Genomic DNA, 22,581 nt, shown 5'->3' on the forward strand with positions numbered 1-22,581 from the left:
GTTTTTGCCTCTGCTGAGGCTTCTTTTGGGAGGAAAGTTCTTCAAGCGGTGGTGCCTTCTGTTTAGGTTCGCCTGTCTTGTTTTTCCCTCCCTTCCATTCTGTGTCCTCTAGCTTGGGTATTGGTTCCACTAGTAATTAGAATGGATTTATGGACTCTCCATGATATTGGAAAGAAAACAAAATGTATGCTTACCTGATAAATGTATTTTCTTTCCTGGTATGGAGAGGCCACGACCCAACCTTATTTAAAAATTTTTTTTTTTTTTTTTTTTTTTTGAAACAAGCTTTATTGACAAAGAAAATTGTAATAACATACAGTCAAGCCATGCTTGATATTTGGTCATCAATAATACAAAACAATTCCTCTGGACATTAATGAATATAGCTTAATACGTCTTTCACCGACTTTCAGGTGTATCAAAGAGACGGAATGTCCAAGAGTAAAAGAATACAAGGAACAAGCCAGCTGTGAAGTCCAAAGCTTGTGGTTTTTCTTTTTCAAATGAACAAAAATCAGAAAATAAGGAACAAAAGAAAAAAGGAAAGAGGGAATGAAAAAACAAAATGTAGCATGTTACGTAACTCGTGTGTTTATAATAATACATTATGAGATGAGAGTTGCAGTGCAGGGTATTTTGTGTATCGTGGGTTATGGAGTATACAGTCGTCAAGAAACTTAAAGCCTATAAGTCCGGATATCCGTCAGGGCCCAGGATCAGAGAGCTGTTATGGAGATGTTAGTTATTCATCAAGTGGTCCCTACAGCCCCATGAATATAGGTCTCCCAATAGAGAGACATTGCACAGTAAAAGTCAAGTCTGTTAGTTTGAATGTAGTGGTACTTCTCAAGGGATAGTAGGAGTGTAACATTTTGCATCCAGCTTTTTGTGGTCGGGACGGTTCTCTGTTTCCATAGTCTCGGCACTAATTGTTTTGCGCTGCTAAGCATAATATATAATAATTTGGATTTATATTTAAATTTAATTCGTGGGGGTTTGTTGAATAGCAGAATCAGGGGGTCTAAAGGAATCTCGTGTGCAAGGGCTTTTTGGATCTCAGTGTGAATGCTTTTCCAAAAGGGTTGGAGAACTGGACAGTCCCACCATATGTGGTACAAAGAGCCTACATGTCCACAGCCTCTCCAGCACAGAGGCTTATTTAAATTTTGAGATGGCTTTTGTCATTTCCTAAACTTCAGACACATCCTATACGCTTTGTGTCCTCTTCTCTTTCCATATTCCTTTGGCTGCATGACTGGGGGATTGTGGGAAGTGGGAGGATACTTAAATCTTTGCTGGGGTGTTCTTTCCCTCTTTCTGGTGGCCAGGAGTTGAATTCCCACTCGTAATTAGAATGGATTTGTGGACTCTCCATGCCAGGAAATAAATTTATCAAGTAAGCATAAATTGTGTTTTCTTTCATGTAATTGGCAAGAGTCCATGAGATAGTGATGTATGGGATATACAATCCTACCAGGAGGGGAAAAGTTTCCCAAACCTCAAAATGCCTAAAAATACACCCCTCACCACACCCACAATTCAGTTTTACAAACATTGCCTACTCAGGAGGTGGTGAAGTAAGTTTTTGCTAAGATTTCTACGTTGACATGCGCTTCTCAGCATTTTGAAGCCCGATTCCTCTCAGAGTACAGCGAATGTCAGAGGGATGTGAAGGGAGTATCACCTTTGGGTAAGTATGTTTTTATTACTTAAGACACCTCAGCTATGGTTTTGGCACTTTATGCATTTATATAAAGTTCTAAATATATGTATTGTACTTATATTTGCCATGAGTCAGGTTCATGTATTTCCTTTTGCAGATTGTCAGTTTCATATTTTGGGAAAGTTAATATTAAGAAATATTTTTCTTACCTGGGGTTTTTTTCAATTGACTACTTTGTTTCAAATTGCGGTCTGACTTAGGCTTGCGGGTGCGCCAAATGCTACACTTTATTGCGTTGGCGCAAGTTCGTCATTTCCGGCGTCGTAATTAACGCAGAGCTTTCACACAAGGTTGCGTCGTTAGTGACGCGAGTGTGTCATTTCCGGACATGGTTGGCGCCAAAACAATTTTAAGTTACGTTGTGCGTCATACTTGGCGCCAAATTTTTTTCATTATTTATTTACCCCATTGTTGTTTGCCTCTTGCCTTTTTCTATGTCAGAGGGCTATGCTATTTGCATTTTTTCCCATTCCTGAAACTGTCATATAAGGAAATTGATAATTTTGCTTTATATGTTGTTTTTTCTTTTTACATTCTGCAAGATGTCTCAATCTGATCCTGCCTCAGAAGTATCTGTTGGAACTTTGCTGCCTGACATCGGTTCTACCAAAGCTAAGTGCATTTGTTGCAAAAAAAAAAAATGGAGATTATTTCTCCTAATGTCATTTGTATTAGTTGTCATGATAAACGTTTACATGCAGATAGTGTGTCCATCAGTAATAGTACATTGCCGGTTGCAGTTCCTTCAACTTCTAATATACATGATATACCTATGAATTTTAAAGAATGTGTTACTGATTCTATTCAGAAGGCTTTGTCTGCATTTCCACCTTCTAATAAGCGTAAGAGGTCTTTAAAAACTTCTCATAAAGTTGATGAAATTTCAAATGACCGACAACATAATGAATTATCCACCTCTGATGAGGATCTATCCGATTCAGAAGATCCTTCCTCAGATATTGACACTGACAAATCTACTTATTTATTTAAAATGGAGTATATGCGTTCTTTGTTAAAAGAAGTGTCAATTACTTTGGATATTGAGGAAGCTAGTCTTCTTGATATTAAAACCAGTAAACGTTTAAATTCTGTTTTTAAACCTCCTGTGGTTACTCCAGAGGTTTTTCCTATTCCTGATGCTATTTCTGATATGATTTCTAAGGAATGGAATAAGCCGGGTACTCATTTTAATCCTTCTGCAAGGTTTAAATAATTGTATCCTTTACCAGCAATTTCAATGGAGTTTTGGGAAAAGATCCGCAAAGTTGATGGGGCTATTTCTACTCTTGCTAAATGAACCACTATTCCTATCGAAGATAGTACTTCCTTTAAAGATCCTTTAGATAGGAAGCTTGAATCTTATCTAAGGAAAGCCTTTTTATATTCAGGTCATCTTCTTAGGCCTGCAATCTCTTTGGCTGATGTTGCAGCTGCTTCAACTTTTTGGTTGGAGAATTTAGCGCAGCAAGAATTGGATTCTGACTTATATAGCATTGTTCTTTTACTACAACATGCTAATCATTTTATTTGTGATGCAATTTTTGATATTATCAAAATTGATGTTAGATCCATGACTTTAGCTATTTTAGCTAGAAGAGCTTTGTGGCTTAAATCTTGGAATGCTGATATGACATCTAAGTCTAGATTGCTATCTCTTTCTTTCCAAGGTAATTTATTTGGTTCTCAGTTGGATTCTATTATTTCAACTGTTACTGGGGGGAAGGGAGTTTTTTTCCCTCGGGATAAAAAACCTAAGGGTAATTCTAAGGCTTCTAATCGTTTTCGTTCCTTTCGTCAAAATAAGGAACAAAAACCTAATCCTTCCCCCAAGGAAACTGTTTCCAATTGGAAGCCTTCCTCAAATTGGAATAAATCCAAGCCTTTTAAGAAACCAAAGTCAGCCCCTATGTCCTCTTGAAGGTGCGGCCCTCATTCCAGCTCAGCTGGTAGGGGGCATATTAAGGTTTTTCAAGAATGTTTGGGCAAATTCTGTCCAAAATCTATGGATTCAGAGCATTGTCTCTCAGGGGTACCGAATAGGATTCAGAGATTTTTTTTCTCTCACACATCCCAGTAAATCCAGTAAAAGCTCAGGCTTTCCTGAAGTGTGTTTCAGACCTAGAGGTTTCAGGGGTAATTATGCCGGTTCCTTTTCAGGAACAAGGTCTGGGGTTTTATTCAAATCTATTCATTGTCCCAAAGAAAAAAAATTCTTTCAGACCAGTTCTGGATCTGAAAATTTTGAATCGTTATGTAAGAGTACCAACTTTCAAGATGGTGACTATAAGGAGTATTCTGCCTTTTGTTCAGCAAGGACATTATATGTCTACAATAGATTTGCAATATGCTTACCTTCATATTCCGATTCATCCAGAACATTATCAGTTCCTGAGATTCTCTTTTCTAGACAAGCATTACCAATTTGTTGCTCTTCCATTTGGCCTAGCAACAGCTCCAAGAATCTTTTCAAAGGTTCTGGGTGCCCTACTCTCTGTAATCAGAGAACAGGGCATTGCGGTGTTTCCTTATTTGGACGATATCTTGGTACTAGCTCAGTCTTTACGTTCTGCAGAATCTCACACAAATCAACTAGTGTTGTTTCTTCGAAAACATGGTTGGAGGATCAATTTACCAAAAAAGTTTCCATGACTCTGTCTCTAACAGACAAGAGACATTTGAAATTGGTTGCAGCATGTCGGCACCTTCAGTCTCAGTCATTCCCTTCAGTGGCTATGTGCATGGAAATTTTAGGCCTCATGACTGCAGTATCGCACGCGATTCCTTTTGCTCATTTTCACATGAGACCTCTCCAGCTTTGTATGCTGAATCAATGGTGCCCGGATTATACAAAGATATCCCAATTAATATCCTTAAATCCCAATGTTCGACACTCTCTGACGTGGTGGTTAAATCTTCAGCGTTTAGTTCAAGGGGCCTCTTTTGTTCGGCCAACCTGGACTGTGATCACAAATGATGCGAGTCTTTCAGGTTGGGGAGCTGTCTGGGGATCTCTGACAGCACAAGGGGTTTGGAAATCTCAAGAGGCGAGATTACCAATCAATATTTTAGAACTCCGTGCAATTCTCAGAGCTCTTCAGTTTTGGCCTCTGTTGAAGAGAGAACCGTTCATTTGTTTTCAAACAGACAGTATTACAACGGTGGCATATGTCAATCATCAGGGTGGGACTCACAGTCCCCAAGCTATGAAAGAAGTATCTCGGATACTTGTTTGGGCGGAATCCAGCTCCTGTCTAATTTCTGCGGTTCATATCCCAGGTGTAGACAATTGGGAGGCGGATTATCTCAGCCATCAGACTTTACATCCAGGGGAGTGGTCTCTCCATCCGGATGTGTTTTCTCAAATTGTTCAGATGTGGGGTCTTCCAGAAATAGATCTGATGGCTTCGCATCTAAACAAGAAACTTCCCAGATACCTGTCCAGGTCCAGGGATTCTCAGGCGGAAGCAGTGGATGCGCTGACACTTCCTTGGTGTTATCAACCTGCTTATATCTTCCCGACTCTAGTTCTTCTTCCAAGAGTGAGCTCCAAAATCATCATGGAACAATAATTTGTGTTGCTGGTGGCTCCAGCATGGCCCCACAGGTTTTGGTATGCGGATCGTGTTTGGATGTCCAGTTGCCAACCTTGGCCACTTCCGTTAAGGCCAGACCTACTTTCTCAAGGTCTGTTTTTCCATCAGGATCTCAAATCATTAAATTTGAAGGTATGGAAATTGAACGCTTAGTGCGAAGTCGTAGAGGTTTCTCTGACTCAATAATTAATACTATGTTACAAGCTCGTAAATCTGTCTCTAGGAAGATTTATTATCGAGTTTGGAAGATTTACATTTCATGGCGTTCTTCTCATAAATGCTCTTGGCATTCTTTTAGAATTCCTAGAATTTTACAGTTTCTTCAGGATGGTTTAGATAAAGGTTTGTCTGCAAGTACTTTGAAGGGACAAATCTCTGCTCTTTCTGTTTTATTTCACAGAAAGATTGCTTCTCTTCCTGATATTCACTGTTTTGTACAGGCTTTAGTTCGTATTAAGCCTGTCATTAAGTCAATTTCTCCTCCTTGGAGTCTTAATTTGGTTTTGAGGGTGTTACAGGCTCCTCCATTTGAGCCTATGCACTCTTTGGACATTAAACTACTTTCTTGGAAAGTGTTGTTCCTTTTCACCATCTCTTCTGCTAGAAGAGTTTCTGAGCTTTCTGCTCTTTTTTGTGAATCTCCTTTTCTGATTTTTCATCAGGATAAGGCGGTTTTGCGGACTTCATTTAAGTTCTTACCAAAGGTTGTGAATTCTAACATTAGTAGAGAAATTGTTGTCCCTTTCTTATGTCCTAATCATAAGAATTCTTTGGAGAGATCCTTACATTCTTTAGATGTGGTGAGAGCTTTGAAATATTATGTTGAAGCTACTAAAGATTTCAGAAATACTTCTAGTCTATTTGTTATATTCTCTGGTTCTAGGAAAGGTCAGAAGGCTTCTGCTATTTCCTTGGCTTCTTGGTTAAAGCTTTTGATTCTTCAAGCTTATTTAGAGTCGGGTCAGGCCCCACCTCAGAGAATTACAGCTCATTCTACTAGATCAGTCTCCACTTTGTGGGCTTTTAAGAATGAAGCTTCAGTTGATCAGATTTGCAAAGCGGCAACTTGGTCTTCTTTGCATACATTTACTAAATTCTACCGTTTTGATGTATTTGCTTCTTCAGAGGCAGTTTTTGGTAGAAAAGTTCTTTAGGCAGCTGTTTCAGTTTGATTCTTCTGCTGATGTTTTTAAGTTTTTATTTTCTTCATAAGAATAACTTATATTTTGGGTTGTGGATTAATTTTTCAGCATATGGCTGTTGTTTATTTTTATCCCTCCCTCTCTAATGACTCTTGTGTGGAGTTCCACATCTTGGGTATTTGATATCCCATACGTCACTAGCTCATGGACTCTTGCCAATTGCATGAAAGAAAACATAATTTATGTAAGAACTTACCTGATAAATTAATTTCTTTCATATTGGCAAGAGTCCATGAGGCCCACACTTTTTTATGGTGGTTATGATTTTTTGTATAAAGCACAATTATTTCCAGATTCCTTTGTTGATGCTTTTTACTCCTTTCTTTATCACCCCACTACTTGGCTATTCACTAAACTGAATTGTGGGTGTGGTGAGGGGTGTATTTATAGGCATTTTGAGGTTTGGGAAACTTTGCCCCTCCTGGTAGGATTGTATATCCCATACGTCACTAGCTCATGGTCTCTTGCCAATATGAAAGAAATTAATTTATCAGGTAAGTTCTTACATAAATTATGGGTTTTTTTTTACAGCATATGCTACTTCTCTCGAGAGCCAGAATGGTTCCCCTTTCTTTCATGTAATTAGCAAGAGTCCATGAGCTAGTGACGTATGGGATATACATTCCTACCAGGAGGGGCAAAGTTTCCCAAACCTTAAAATGCCTATAAATACACCCCTCACCACACCCACAAATCAGTTTTACAAACTTTGCCTCCCTTGGAGGTGGTGAAGTAAGTTTGTGCTAGATTCTTCGTTGATATGCGCTTCGCAGCAGGCTGGAGCCTGGTTTTCCTCTCAGTGTGCAGTGAATGTCAGAGGCATGTGAAGAGAGTATTGCCTATTTGAATTCAATGATCTCCTTCTACAGGGTCTATTTCATAGGTTCTCTGTTATCGGTCGTAGAGATTCATCTCTTACCTCCCTTTTCAGATCGACGATATACTCTTATATATACCATTACCTCTACTGATTCTCGTTTCAGTACTGGTTTGGCTTACTACTACATGTAGAGGAGTGTCCTGGGGTAAGTAAGTCTTATTTTCTGTGACACTCTAAGCTATGGTTGGGCACTTTTATATAAAGTTCTAAATATATGTGTTCAAACATTTATTTGCCTTGATTCAAGATGTTCAATATTCCTTATTTCAGACAGTCAGTTTCATTATTTGGTATAATGCATTTGAATATTAAATTTTTCTTACCTTAAAAATTTGACTTTTTTCCTGTGGGCTGTTAGGCTCGCGGGGGCTGAAAATGCTTCATTTTATTGCGTCATTCTTGGCGCGGACTTTTTTGGCGCAAAAAAAAATATTTTTTTTCCTTGTCATTTCCGGCGTCATGCGTGTCACCGGAAGTTGTTTTGTATTTGCGTAATTTTTTTGACGTTTTTTGCACCAAAGATGTCGGCGTCGCCGGATGTGGCGTCATTTTTGGCGCCAAATAATGTGGGCGTCTTTTTTGGTGCTAAAAAATATGGGCGTCATTATTGTCTCCACATTATTTAAGTCTCATTGTTTATTTGCTTCTGGTTGCTAGAAGCTTGTTCATTGGCATTCTTTCCCATTCCTGAAACTGTCATTTAAGGAATTTGATAAATTTTGCTTTATATGTTGTTTCTCCTGTTAAGTGTAGTCAGTCCACGGGTCATCCATTACTTATGGGATATTAACTCCTCCCCAACAGGAAGTGCAAGAGGATCACCCAAGCAGAGCTGCTATATAGCTCCTCCCCTCTACGTCACACCCAGTCATTCTCTTGCACCCAACTAATAGATAGGATGTGTGAGAGGACTGTGGTGATTAAACTTAGTTTTTTATATCTTCAATCAAAAGTTTGTTATTTTAAAACGGCATCGGAGTGTGTTTTTTTTTCTTCTTAGGCAGAATTTGAAGAAGAATCTACCTGAGTTTTTTGTATGATCTTAGCGGACGTAACTAAGATCCATTTGCTGTTCTCGGCCATTCTGAGGAGTGAGGTAACTTCAGATCAGGGGACAGCGGGCAGGTTCACCTGCAAAGAGGTATGTTGCAGTATATTATTTTCTAAGGAATGGAATTGACTGAGAAAATACTGCTAATACCGATATAATGTAAGTACAGCCTTAAATGCAGTAGTAGCAACTGGTATCAGGCTGATATGTATGTATGTTTACACTTAAGTATTTCTGGGGAATGGCACTTCACTGGGAAAATACTGTATGCATATAACTTTTAGCCTAACTTGCAGTGTGAACGACTAGCAGCAGGCTTTTAATGACATTTCATAAATTAGATTTTAAACGTTTGCTGGCATGTTAAATCGTTTAATTATCTGAGGTACTTGGTGAAAAATTGTTTTGGGCATTATTTTCCACATGGCTGTCGTTTGTTTTAAATTAAAACAGTTTACTGAGCTTCCCTCACTGTTGTATTGTGAGTGGGAGGGGCCTATTTTGGTGCTTTTACTACGCATCAGAAATTCAGTCACAGTCTGCCTTTTTCTCCCTCCATGATCCAGGACGTCTCCACAGAGCTCAGGGGTCTTCAAAACTAGTTTTGAGGGAGGTAATCACTCACAGCAGACCTGTGAGACTGTGCTTTGACTGTGATAAAAACGCTTATATTTTCAATTGTTATACGTTTTTTCTGATATTAAGGGTTAATCATCCATTGCTAATGTGTGCAATCCTTTGCTAAATTTATGCTTTTACTGTGAAAATTTGGTCTCTATAACTAATCCGGTTCATTGTTATTCAACCGTGACAGTTTTCTGTGCTTCTTAAAGGCACAGTAACGTTTTGCATATTGCTTGTAAATTTAGTTGAAAAGTATTTCCAAGCTTGCTAGTCTAATTGCTAGTTTGTTAAACATGTCTGACACAGAGGAATCTCTTTGTGCAATATGTTCAAAAGCCAAGGTGGAGCCCAATAGAAATTTATGTACTAATTGCATTGATGCTACTTTAAATAAAAGTCAATCTGTACATGTTAAGCAACATTCACCAGACAGCGAGGGGGAAGTTATGCCGACTAACTTGCCTCACGTGTCAGTACCTGCATCTCCCGCTCAGGAGGTGCGTGATATTGTAACGCCAAGTACATCAGGGCGGCCATTACAAATCACTCTACAAGACATGGCTAATGTTATGACTGAAGTTTTGTCTAAATTGCCAGAACTTAGGGGTAAACGAGATCACTCTGGGGTGAGAACAGAGTGCGCTGATAATGCTAGGGCCATGTCTGATACTGCGTCACAATTTGCAGAACATGAGGACGGAGAGCTTCATTCTGCAGGTGACGGATCTGATCCAAATAAACTGGATTCAGACATTTCAAATTTTAAGTTTAAGCTGGAAAACCTCCGTGTATTGCTAGGGGAGGTGTTAGCGGCTCTGAATGATTGTAACACAGTTGCAATCCCAGAGAAAATGTGTAGGTTGGATAAATATTTTGCGGTACCGACGAGTACTGACGTTTTTCCTATACCTAAGAGACTTACTGAAATTGTTACTAAGGAGTGGGATAGACCCGGTGTACCTTTCTCACCCCCTCCTATATTCAGAAAAATGTTTCCAATAGACACCACCACACGGGACTTATGGCAAACGGTCCCTAAGGTGGAGGGAGCAGTTTCTACTTTAGCTAAGCGTACCACTATCCCGGTGGAGGATAGCTGTGCCTTTTCAGATCCAATGGATAAAAAGTTAGAGGGTTACCTTAAGAAAATGTTTGTTCAACAAGGTTTTATATTGCAACCCCTTGCATGCATTGCGCCTGTCACGGCTGCGGCAGCATTTTGGTTTGAGTCTCCGGAAGAGACCCTTGACTCAGCGCCATTAGATGAGATTACACACAAGCTTAAAACCCTTAAGCTAGCTAATTCATTTATTTCTGATGCCGTAGTACATTTAACTAAACTTACGGCTAAGAATTCCGGATTCGCCATTCAGGCACGCAGAGCGCTGTGGCTAAAATCCTGGTCAGCTGATGTAACTTCTAAATCTAAATTACTTAACATACCTTTCAAGGGGCAGACTTTATTCGGGCCCGGTTTGAAAGAAATTATCGCTGATATTACGGGAGGTAAAGGCCATGCCCTGCCTCAAGACAGAGCCAAACCTAGGGCTAGACAGTCTAATTTTCGTGCCTTTCGTAACTTCAAGGCAGGAGCAGCATCAACTTCCTCTGCTCCAAAACAGGAAGGAGCTGTTGCTCGCTACAGACAAGGCTGGAAACCTAACCAGACCTGGAACAAGGGCAAGCAGGCCAGAAAACCTGCTGCTGCCCCTAAGACAGCATGAAGTGAGGGCCCCCGATCCGGAAACGGATCTAGTGGGGGGCAGACTCTCTCTCTTCGCCCTGGCTTGGGCAAGAGATGTCCAGGATCCCTGGGCGTTGGAAATCATATCTCAGGGATATCTTCTGGACTTCAAAGCTTCTCCTCCACAAGGGAGATTTCACCTTTCAAGGTTGTCAACAAACCAGATAAAGAAAGAGGCGTTTCTACGCTGTGTACAAGACCTTTTACTAATGGGAGTGATCCACCCAGTTCCGCGGTCGGAACACGGACAAGGGTTTTACTCAAATCTGTTTGTGGTTCCCAAAAAAGAGGGAACCTTCAGACCAATATTGGATTTAAAGATCCTAAACAAATTCCTAAGAGTTCCATCGTTCAAAATGGAAACTATTCGGACAATCTTACCCATGATCCAAAGAGGTCAGTACATGACCACAGTGGATTTAAAGGATGCTTACCTTCACATACCGATTCACAAAGAACATTACCGGTATCTAAGGTTTGCCTTCCTAGACAGGCATTACCAGTTTGTAGCTCTTCCCTTCGGGTTGGCTACGGCTCCAAGAATCTTTACAAAGGTTCTGGGCTCTCTTCTGGCGGTACTAAGACCGCGAGGAATTTCGGTGGCTCCGTACCTAGACGACATTCTGATACAAGCGTCAAGCTTCCAAACTGCCAAGTCTCATACAGAGTTAGTACTGGCATTTCTAAGGTCGCATGGGTGGAAAGTGAACGAGGAGAAGAGTTCTCTCTTACCACTCACAAGAGTTCCCTTCTTGGGGACTCTTATAGATTCTGTAGAAATGAAAATTTACCTGACAGAGGACAGGTTAACAAAGCTTCTAAATGCTTGCCGTGTCCTTCATTCCATTCAACACCCGTCAGTGGCTCAATGCATGGAGGTAATCGGCTTAATGGTAGCGGCAATGGACATAGTTCCTTTTGCACGCCTGCATCTCAGACCGCTGCAATTGTGCATGCTAAGTCAGTGGAATGGGGATTACTCAGATTTGTCCCCTACGCTGAATCTGGATCAAGAGACCAGAGATTCTCTTCTATGGTGGCTTTCTCGGCCACATCTGTCCAGGGGGATGCCCTTCAGCAGGCCAGACTGGACAATTGTAACAACAGATGCCAGCCTACTAGGTTGGGGCGCTGTCTGGAATTCCCTGAAGGCTCAGGGATCGTGGACTCAAGAGGAGAGTCTCCTTCCAATAAACATTCTGGAATTGAGAGCAGTTCTCAATGCCCTTCTGGCTTGGCCTCAGTTAGCAACTCTGAGGTTCATCAGGTTTCAGTCGGACAACATCACGACTGTGGCTTACATCAACCATCAGGGAGGGACAAGGAGTTCCCTAGCGATGATGGAAGTATCAAAGATAATTCGCTGGGCAGAGTCTCACTCTTGCCACCTGTCAGCGATCCACATCCCAGGAGTGGAGAACTGGGAGGCGGATTTCCTAAGTCGCCAGACTTTTCATCCGGGGGAGTGGGAACTTCATCCAGAGGTCTTTGCCCAAATACTTCGACGTTGGGGCAAACCAGATATGGATCTCATGGCGTCTCGCCAGAACGCCAAGCTTCCTTGTTACAGGTCCAGGGACCCGGGAGCGGTCCTGATAGATGCTTTGACAGCACCTTGGACCTTCAGGATGGCTTATGTGTTTCCACCCTTCCCGATGCTTCCTCGTTTGATCGCCAGGATCAAACAGGAGAAAGCATCGGTGATTCTAATAGCGCCTGCGTGGCCACGCAGGACCTGGTATGCAGATCTAGTGGACATGTCATCCTGTCCACCTTGGTCTCTGCCTCTGAGACAGGACCTTCTAATTCAGGGTCCTTTCAAACATCAAAATCTAATTTCTCTGAAGCTGACTGCATGGAAATTGAACGCTTGATTTTATCAAAGCGTGGATTTTCGGAGTCAGTAATTGATACCTTAATACAGGCTAGGAAACCTGTTACCAGGAAGATTTACCATAAGATATGGCATAAATACTTACACTGGTGCGAATCCAAGAGTTACTCATGGAGTAAGGTTAGGATTCCTAGGATATTGTCTTTTCTACAAGAAGGTTTAGAAAAGGGTTTATCTGCAAGTTCCTTAAAGGGACAGATCTCAGCTCTGTCCATCCTTTTACACAAACGTCTGTCAGAAGTTCCAGACGTTCAGGCTTTTTGTCAGGCTTTGGCTAGGATTAAGCCTGTGTTTAAGACTGTAGCTCCACCGTGGAGCTTAAACTTAGTTCTTAACGTTTTACAGGGGGTTCCGTTTGAACCCCTTCATTCCATTGATATCAAGCTGTTATCTTGGAAAGTTCTGTTTTTAATGGCTATTTCCTCGGCTCGTAGAGCCTCTGAGTTATCATCCTTACATTGTGATTCTCCTTATCTGATTTTTCATTCAGATAAGGTAGTTCTGCGTACTAAACCTGGGTTCTTACCTAAGGTAGTCACTAACAAGAATATCAATCAAGAGATTGTTGTTCCATCATTGTGCCCTAACCCTTCTTCAAAGAAGGAACGACTTCTGCACAATCTAGACGTAGTCCGTGCCCTGAAATTTTATTTGCAGGCAACTAAAGATTTTCGCCAAACTTCTTCTCTGTTTGTCGTTTATTCTGGACAGAGGAGAGGTCAAAAAGCATCTGCTACCTCTCTATCCTTTTGGCTTCGTAGCATAATACGTTTAGCCTATGAGACTGCTGGACAGCAACCTCCTGAAAGGATTACAGCTCATTCTACTTGAGCTGTGGCTTCCACTTGGGCCTTTAAGAATGAGGCCTCTGTTGAACAGATTTGCAAGACTGCAACTTGGTCTTCTCTTCATACTTTTTCCAAATTTTACAAATTTGACACTTTTGCTTCTTCGGAGGCTGTTTTTGGGAGAAAGGTTCTTCAGGCAGTGGTTCCTTCCGTATAAAGATCCTGCCTGTCCCTCCCGTCATCCGTGTACTTTAGCTTTGGTATTGGTATCCCATAAGTAATGGATGACCCGTGGACTGACTACACTTAACAGGAGAAAACATAATTTATGCTTACCTGATAAATTCCTTTCTCCTGTAGTGTAGTCAGTCCACGGCCCGCCCTGTTTTTTATGGCAGGTCTAAATTTTAAATTATACTCCAGTCACCACTGCACCCTATAGTTTCTCCTTTCTCGTTTGGTTTTCGGTCGAATGACTGGGTGTGACGTAGAGGGGAGGAGCTATATAGCAGCTCTGCTTGGGTGATCCTCTTGCACTTCCTGTTGGGGAGGAGTTAATATCCTATAAGTAATGGATGACCCGTGGACTGACTACACTACAGGAGAAAGGAATTTATCAGGTAAGCATAAATTATGTTTTTTTCTATTACATATTGCAAGATGTCTCAGGTTGACCCTGAATCAGAAGCTACTTCTGGAAATTCGCTGCCTGATGCTGGATCTACCAAAGTTAAGTGTATTTGTTGTAAACTTGTGGTAACTGTCCCTCCAGCTGTTGTTTGTGATAAATGTCATGATAAACTTGCTAATGCAGAGCATATTTCCTTTAGTAATGTTCCATTACCTGTTACTGTTCCTTCAACATCTAATGCTCAGGGTGTTCCTGTTAATATAAGAGATTTTGTTTCTAAATCTATTAAGAAGGCTATGTCTGTTTTTCCTCCTTCCAGTAAACGTAAAAGGTCTTTTAAAACTTCTCATTTTTCAGATGAATTTTTAAATGAACATCACCATTCTGACTCTGTTTCTGATGATAATTTCTCTGGTTCAGAGGAGTCTGTTTCAGAGATTGATACTGATAAATCTTCATATTTATTTAAAATGGAATTTTTTCGTTCTTTACTTAAAGAAGTCTTAATTGCATTAGAAATAGAGGAATCTGGTCCTCTTGATACTAAATCTAAATGTTTAAATACGGTTTTTAAACCTCCTGTGGTTATTCCGGAAGTTTTTCCTGTCCCTGATGCTATTTCTGAAGTAATTTCCAGGGAATGGAATAATCTGGGTAATTCTTTTACTCCTTCTAAAAGGTTTAAGAAATTGTATCCTGTGCCATCTGACAGATTAGAGTTTTGGGACAAAATCCCTAAAATTGATGGGGCTATCTCTACTCTTGCTAAATGTACTACTATTCCTACGGCAGATAGTACTTCCTTTAAGGATCCATTAGATAGGAAGATTGAATCCTTTCTAAGAAAAGCCTATTTATGTTCAGGTAATCTTCTTAGACCTGCTATATCTTTGGCAGATGTTGCTGCAGCTTCAACTTTCTGGTTAGAGGCTTTAGCACAAGTAACAGATCATAATTCTTAGAGCATTGTTAATCTTCTTCAACATGCTAATAACTTTATTTGTGATGCCATCTTTGATATCATTAGAGTTGATATCAGGTATATGTCTTTAGCTATTTTAGCTAGAAGAGCTTTATGGCTTAAAACTTGGAATGCTGATATGTCTTCTATTATTTCAACTGTTACTGGGGGGAAAGGAACTTTTTTACCGCAGGATAAAAAATCTAAAGGTAAATATAGGGCTGCTAATCGTTTTCGTTCCTTTCGTCAGAATAAGGAGCAAAAGCTCGATCCTTCCTCTACAGGAACAGTTTCTGTTTGGAAAGCATCTCCGGTCTGGAATAAAGCCAAACCTTTTAGAAAGCCAAAACAAGCTCCCAAGTCCACATGAAGGTGCGGCCCTCATTCCAGCCCAGCTGGCAGGGGGCAGATTGCGATTTTTCAAAGAAATTTGGATCAATTCGATTCACAGTCTTTGGATTCAGAACATTGTCTCACAAGGGTACAGAATAGGTTTCAAGATAAGGCCTCCTGCAAGAAGATTTTTTCTTTCTCGTGTTCTAATACATCCAGTGAAAGCTCAAGCGTTTCTGAAATGTGTTTCAGATCTAGAGTTGGCTGGAGTAATTGTGCCAGTTCCAGTTCTGGAACAGGGGCTGGGTTTTTACTCAAATCTATTCATCGTGCCAAAGAAGGAGAATTCCTTCAGACCAGTTCTGGATTTAAAAATATTGAATCGTTATGTAAGGATACCAACATTCAAAATGGTAACTATAAGGACTATTCTACCTTTTGTTCAGCAAGGGCATTATATGTCCACAATAGATTTGCAGGATGCATATCTGCATATTCCGATTCATCCAGATCACTATCAGTTTCTGAGATTCTCTTTTCTAGAGAAGCATTACCAGTTTGTGGCTCTGCCGTTTGGCCTAGCAACAGTTCCAAGGATTTTTACAAAGGTTCTCGGTGCCCTGCTATCTGTAATCAGAGAACAGGGTATTGTGGTATTTCCTTATTTGGACGATATCTTGGTACTTGCTCAGTCTTCTCATTTAGCAGAATCTCATACGAATCGACTTGTATCGTTTCTTCAAGATCATGGTTGGAGGATCAATTTACCGAAAAGTTCATTGATTCCTCAGACAAGGGTAACCTTTTTAGGTTTCCAGATAGATTCAGTGTCCATGACTCTGTCTCTAACCGACAAAAGACGTCTGAAGTTGGTTTCAGCCTGTCGAAACCTTCAGTCTCAATCATTCCCTTCGGTAGCCTTATGCATGGAAATTCTAGTTCTTATGACTGCTGCATCGGACGCGATCACCTTTGCTCGTTTTCACATGCGACCTCTTCAGCTCTGTATGCTGAACCAGTGGTGCAGGGATTATACAAAGATATCACAGTTAATATCTTTAAATCCGATTGTTCGCCACTCTCTGACGTGGTGGACAGACCACCATTGTCTAGTTCAGGGGGCTTCTTTTGTTCTTCCATCCTGGACTGTGATCTCAACAGATGCGAGTCTGACAGGTTGGGGAGCTGTATGGGGGTCTCTGACAGCGCAGGGGGTTTGGAAATCTCAGGAGGCGAGATTTACCAATCAACATTTTGGAACTCCGTGCGATTTTCAGAGCTCTTCAGTCGTGGCCTCTTCTGAAGAGAGAATCGTTCATTTGTTTTCAGACGGACAATGTCACAACCGTGGCATATGTCAATCATCAAGGAGGGACTCACAGTCCTCTGGCCATGAAAGAAGTATCTCGAATACTTGTATGGGCGGAATCCAGCTCCTGTCTAATTTCTGCGGTTCACATCCCAGGTATAGACAATTGGGAAGCGGATTATCTCAGCCGCCAGACGTTACATCCGGGCGAATGGCCTCTTCACCCAGAAGTTTTTCTTCAGATTGTTCAAATCTGGGGACTTCCAGAAATAGATCTGATGGCTTCTCATCTAAACAAGAAGCTTCCCAGGTATCTGTCCAGATCCAGGGACCCTCAGGCGGAGGCAGTGGATGCATTGTCACTTCCTTGGAAGTATCATCCTGCCTATATCTTTCCACCTCTAGTTCTTCTTCCAAGAGTGATCTCCAAGATTCTAAAGGAGCATTTGTTTGTTCTGCTGGTGGCTCCAGCATGGCCTCACAGGTTTTGGTATGCGGATCTTGTTCGGATGGCTACTTGCCAACCTTGGACTCTTCCGTTAAGACCAGACCTTCTATCGCAAGGTCCTTTTTTCCATCAGGATCTCAAATCATTAAATTTGAACGCAAGGAGATTGAACGCTTGATTCTCAGTCATAGAGGTTTCTCTGACTCCGTAATTAATACTATGTTGCAGGCTCGTAAATCTGTGTCTAGGAAGATATATTATCGAGTCTGGAAGACTTACATTGCTTGGTGTTCTTCTCATTATTTTTCTTGGCATTCTTTTAGAATTCCTAGAATTTTACAGTTTCTCCAGGATGGTCTGGATAAAGGCTTGTCTGCAAGTTCCTTGAAAGGACAAATTTCTGCTCTCTCTGTGCTGTTTCACAGAAAGATTGCTAATCTTCCTGATATCCATTGTTTTGTACAGGCTTTGGTTCGTATTAAACCTGTCATTAAGTCAATTTCTCCTCCTTGGAGTTTGAATTTGGTTTTGAGGGCTCTTCAAGCTCCTCCGTTTGAACCTATCCATTCGCTGGATATTAAATTACTTTCTTGGAAAGTTTTGTTTCTTTTGGCCATCTCTTCTGCTAGAAGAGTTTCTGAATTATCTGCTCTTTCTTGTGAGTCTCCTTTTCTGATTTTTCATCAGGATAAGGCGGTGTTGCGAACTTCATTTAAATTTTTACCTAAGGTTGTGAATTCTAACAACATTAGTAGAGAAATTGTGGTTCCTTCATTATGTCCTAATCCTAAGAATTCTAAGGAAAGATCGTTGCATTCTTTGGATGTAGTTAGAGCTTTGAAATATTATGTTGAAGCTACTAAAGATTTCCGAAAGACTTCTAGTCTATTTGTTATCTTTTCCGGTTCCAGGAAAGGCCAGAAGGCTTCTGCCGTTTCTCTGGCATCTTGGTTAAAGTCTTTGATTAATCATGCTTATGTTGAGTCGGGTAAAACTCCGCCTCAAAGAATTACAGCTCATTCTACTAGGTCAGTTTCTACTTCCTGGGCGTTTAGGAATGAAGCTTCAGTTGATCAAATTTGCAAAGCAGCTACTTGGTCTTCTTTGCATACTTTTACTAAATTCTACCATTTTGATGTGTTTTCTTCTTCTGAAGCAGTTTTTGGTAGAAAAGTACTTCAGGCAGCTGTTTCAGTTTGATTCTTCTGCTTATAGTTTCAATTTGTTTCACTTTTTTGGGTTGTGGATTATTTTTCAGCGGAATTGGCTGTCTTTATTTTATCCCTCCCTCTCTAGTGACTCTTGCATGGAAGTTCCACATCTTGGGTATTTATATCCCATACGTCACTAGCTCATGGACTCTTGCTAATTACATGAAAGAAAACATAATTTATGTAAGAACTTACCTGATAAATTCATTTCTTTCATATTAGCAAGAGTCCATGAGGCCCTCCCTTTTTATGGTGGTTATGATTTTTTTGTATAAAGCACAATTATTCCAATTCCTTATTTTTTATGCTTTCGCACTTTTTTCTTATCACCCCACTTCTTGGCTATTCGTTAAACTGATTTGTGGGTGTGGTGAGGGGTGTATTTATAGGCATTTTAAGGTTTGGGAAACTTTGCCCCTCCTGGTAGGAATGTATATCCCATACGTCACTAGCTCATGGACTCTTGCTAATATGAAAGAAATGAATTTATCAGGTAAGTTCTTACATAAATTATGTTTTTTCTTTCACTTTTACAAATAAACCTACCTTGTAAGAAATTATTCCTCCCACATCCTCTTTGATGTAGCCAGTTATTTCTCTCAAACTCCCCTGTAGGGGGTCAGTTTATTCTCCTTTTTTCTTTCATATGATGATAGCCCATAGGTCTCCATAACATGTGGGATATCATTCCTGCCACTAGGAGGAGGCCAAGAACCCACACAAGAATTAAAATCTGTCCTATCTGTCAGATTTTTTTCTTGGCCTCCCAGTAGTAGGTTGAGAATAGAGATGTTCCACCTACTTGCTTATGGATTTATATATGAGAGCACAGATCAATGTAAGATCCTTTATTCCTGGGACATATGATTGACAAAGAATACAGAAGAGATTTCCAGCAAGCTGAATGATACAGGGATATATATACCCTGTTATGTGCGCAGTATCTCTCTGGAGATTTCAGCCATAACTACCCTCAGGCATGACAAAGACATGTCCCTTATCCTCCCCCTGTGGGAAAATGTTATTTCCTTTTAAAATCCTCTGTTGTACTCGTACAAGCACTGGATGTGCTTTCTATCGGATACTGCTGCAATTTGGTGATGGGTAAGCCATTTACCACAGCACACACACAGCCAACAGGCTATTAGAACGTACTTTCAGCAGAGGTACAGCATAGCCTGGGTACTTAAACTGCTCCCCTGACACAATTTTTTTTTCTGTTTTCCTGGTACCTTAATGCCCTAACTCACTCAGGAGGACATACCTATGTCACTGACATCCTTGTTAACACTTTGGCAGCCCTGGGGACCCTTTTTTTTTTACCTCCTCAAAATATAGGTGTATGTTAACTGCTAACTTCTCTGTGCACTCAGAGGTTATATAGGCAAGCATGCGGTTTAGCCCTGCAGCATTTTATTGTTTTTTGTTTATTAATGTTCACTTTTTCAAATTTTCTCATTTTACTTATTAATTTGGCCTCCCTGAGGCACTGGCAGCATGTCCTGTGTATGTATAACTATGGGGGCTACTACCGACCTTAAAGTTTAAAATAATTTACACAAAGCCATGGCAGAATATTTAGTGTCTATTCCCAAGCCAAGTAAGCATAAATACAAGCCTGGGGATTTATATTCATCTTTTGGTGTGAGCATGCAAGCTTCTTCACCTCAATTTCCTTTCCTGCTTCAGAGCCCTGACTCTGAGGACTCAGATGGGGAAGGGTCATCTGCTGAACGGGACTCTGATCCTGAATTTGACAATGCTTTTAGATTTAAAGTGGAGCGTATCCACACCTTGCTACGCGAAGTACTGAGAACTCTGGGCATTTCTGAAGTAAAACCTACTGAGAACAAACCAGTTAATCAGTTAAATATTGTTTACAAAGCTCCACCAAAAATTCCAGAGGTATTTCAGGTTCCATATTTGGTTTATGACTTTATGCCAATGAATGGATAAAACCTGGTATAACATTTGCTCTTTGCTCCTTCCTTCAAATAGGCTGTACCCGATTCCAGAACAGAATATTGAGTGTAGGAAACCAGGAGGATAACACCTCTTTCAGAGACCCAATGGACCACATATTTAGTCTTTTTTGAGACAGCTCCTTCTTAAACCAGCAGTGTCTATCACTTGTGTGGTTGTGACAAGGGGCCCTTTTGCATGATTCCTTATCCAACATGGTTGCTAAACAATCCTTTGCTGAAGATCATCAGAATTGCATTAGGGCCCTAAAAATGGCTAATGCCTTTCTATGCAATTTAGTAATGGACAGAATCAAGATTGATGTCAAGAAATATCTATGGCAGTCCTTGCAAAAGGGCCTTATGGTTAAAGCCTTGGTCAGCAGAATTGTTTTAAAAAATAGGTTAATGACTCTTTCCTTTCAAGGGAAGATTCTTTTTGATTCTGATCTGGTTTCAATCATCAAGACTGTTATTGGAGGTAAAGTAACTTTTCTCTCTTAGGATAAGAAATCTAAGGGAAAGAGCAGACCAAGTAATCTGTTTCATTTCTCGGGAGAACAGAAGTCCTCCTTCTCAAAAGCCTGAATCCTCCAAGTCGGCCTGGAAGTCTGGTTCTTTAAAGGGAAAGAACAAGCAGTCCGACTCCAATACCAATTTTGCATGAAGGTGGTGCAGCCCCCAGACCAGAATCTGTTTTGATTGAGGCCTGACTGAGTCTTTTTCAGAATGCGTGGTTCTAGTCAGTCCAGGACCCTTGGGTTCAAAACCCTATATCCTAGGGTTACAGGATAGGTTTTTCGCTCCAGGCCTCCTCAAGGACGATTTTATCTGTCTCATGTCCCCAAAACTCCTGTGAAGGCATCTGCCTTCATGCAATATGCTAGAGATTTAGAGGATATGGGAGTAATTATCCCACTACCTGTATCTCAACAGGGTCAAGGGTTTTACTTCAATCTGTTCTTTGTCCCTAAGAAGAAAGGGATTTTCAAAGCTCTTTTAGATTTGATAACCCTTAACAAGTTTGGCAGGGTCCCCACTTTTAAGATAGAAACAATTCGCACAATTTTACCCTTAATCCAACAGGGTCAATTCATGTATACTTTAGACCTCAAGGATGTATACCTGCACATCTCTATCCACAAGGATCACCTGCAATTTCTGAGGTTTGCATTCCTAGACAAACACTACCAGTTTGTTGCCCTTACATTTGGTCTGGCCACAGATCCTTGCATCTTCACAAAGGTGCTAGGAGCATTGTTGCAGTGATCAGCGCTCAGATCTCAATCCTTCCTTTATGTGGACAATATCTCAGTTCAGGCTCCTTCCCTGCCTCTAGCTATTGCCCATACTCAAAGGCTTCTATCTTTTCTCCAAGACCAAGGTTGGAGAATCAATGTTCCATAGAGCTCATTATACATTGTCCTGGTGGAATCTTGCAGATTAACACTTCAGAAGCTGGGTGTGTCCGTCTAACGTGCTCCATTTCATCAGTAGCTCAATGCACGGAGGTGTAGTAGATCTTATGGTTGCTGCTTCAGACGCAGTTCCCTTTGCCCGTCTCTAATTGCCACTCCAATAATATATGCTCAATTAGTGGTCAAAAATTATCTGCAATTGGACCAGCAGATTGTTCTAGATTTGTCTGTAAGACGATCTCTCTCCTGGTGGATACAAAGTCCTTCTTTGACCCTTGGGGGGGTCCTTTCTTCCCAATTCGGAAGCAGATTGCCTCAGTAGTCAGTCGGTTCATCCAAGAGAGTGGTTAAGGGCCTCTTTTCCATCAGGATCTCAGAACAGATTTGCAAAGCAGGAAAATATTTCAGGCTGCAGTGTCTGATAAATAGGAACTACCAGAAAATTTTCCCACACATTCCGTAATGAGGACTATCTGCTCGGGTATTAATCCTACATGTTATGGAGCCCTATGGACTGTCATCATACGAAAGAAAACAAATTTATACTTCCCTGATAAATTTTCTTTAAGAATGATGATAGACCTCGCCCATTTTAAAAAAATGTGGGCGACAGTTCTAATTTGCACCTCTGTAGACCCTGCATTTGTCCTTCCTACCTATCTGTTTCCTTTTCTTTGTTCAGCTATGCGTTAAACTGAGAAAAGGTGGGAGGGATTTAAGCTCTTGTGTGGGTTCTTGGTCTCCTCCTTGTGGCGGGAATTATATCCCACATGTTATGGAGCTCTATGGACTATCATCATCCCAAAAGAA

General features: G+C 40.7%; 1 protein-coding gene across 3 annotated transcripts in view; it reads left to right on the top strand.

Moving 5' to 3' along the window:
* S100PBP (S100P binding protein) overlaps positions 1 to 22,581 on the top strand; it is a 172,053-nt gene that overhangs the window by 139,682 nt on the left and 9,790 nt on the right. The window lies entirely within an intron of this gene.

Source organism: Bombina bombina, chromosome 3 (assembly GCF_027579735.1).
Source record: "Bombina bombina isolate aBomBom1 chromosome 3, aBomBom1.pri, whole genome shotgun sequence".
NCBI classification, from domain to species: domain Eukaryota; kingdom Metazoa; phylum Chordata; class Amphibia; order Anura; family Bombinatoridae; genus Bombina; species Bombina bombina.